Below are 680 nucleotides of genomic sequence, written 5' to 3' on the forward strand. Positions count from 1 at the left end.
TGGCGAGAAAATCATCATCCAAAATCAAATGTTTTTCTATAAACACTAGATTTGATCTAATTCTCTCTTTCTCAAATTTATTCAATTTTCAATCCTTTCACTCTGACTGCCAACTCTAGACTGACCAGAAAAGAAAGTTGGCTCGGAAACAATAACAACATTGACATTCGCTGAGAGCGTGTCCAAAACAACAACAATAACATTGACCCCATTACCCACGTGTTCTCCCTAATGACTCTATCACGTGTCCTAAAACAACAACAACAACATTGACCTTGACATTCGTTGAGAGCGTGCCAAAACCACACCTGGAGAAAGAGGTCATGGAGAAAGAGGTCATTGACCCGGGCCTCATTAAACTATGTAAAAAAGTTGTAGGTGGCAGCAGGGGTGAGGGGTGGGAGTCAATAAGGCATCTCTACTGTGAGAAAGTCAAACTTTAGCGTCAAAAATTTTGCCAAATTTCCACGAGGTTTGAGCCTCTACGCAGATATTAGAATCGACTAGACAAAAATATATTGATGTAAAGTTGCAAGGCGTCACCTTGCAAATGAAATGGCTCAAGACCTTTGAAAAATTAAACATAGTTGAAGGATTAAGGTTTTATTTATTGGAAAACTTTTCTATGGGGCAGGCTTGACTTAAAACCTGTCACAATTGGCATATTTTAGAATAGTATC

Source organism: Artemia sp. Qi Xiang Cuo, chromosome 5 (assembly GCF_049724085.1).
Source record: "Artemia sp. Qi Xiang Cuo chromosome 5, ASM4972408v1, whole genome shotgun sequence".
NCBI classification, from domain to species: Eukaryota; Metazoa; Arthropoda; class Branchiopoda; order Anostraca; family Artemiidae; genus Artemia; species Artemia sp. Qi Xiang Cuo.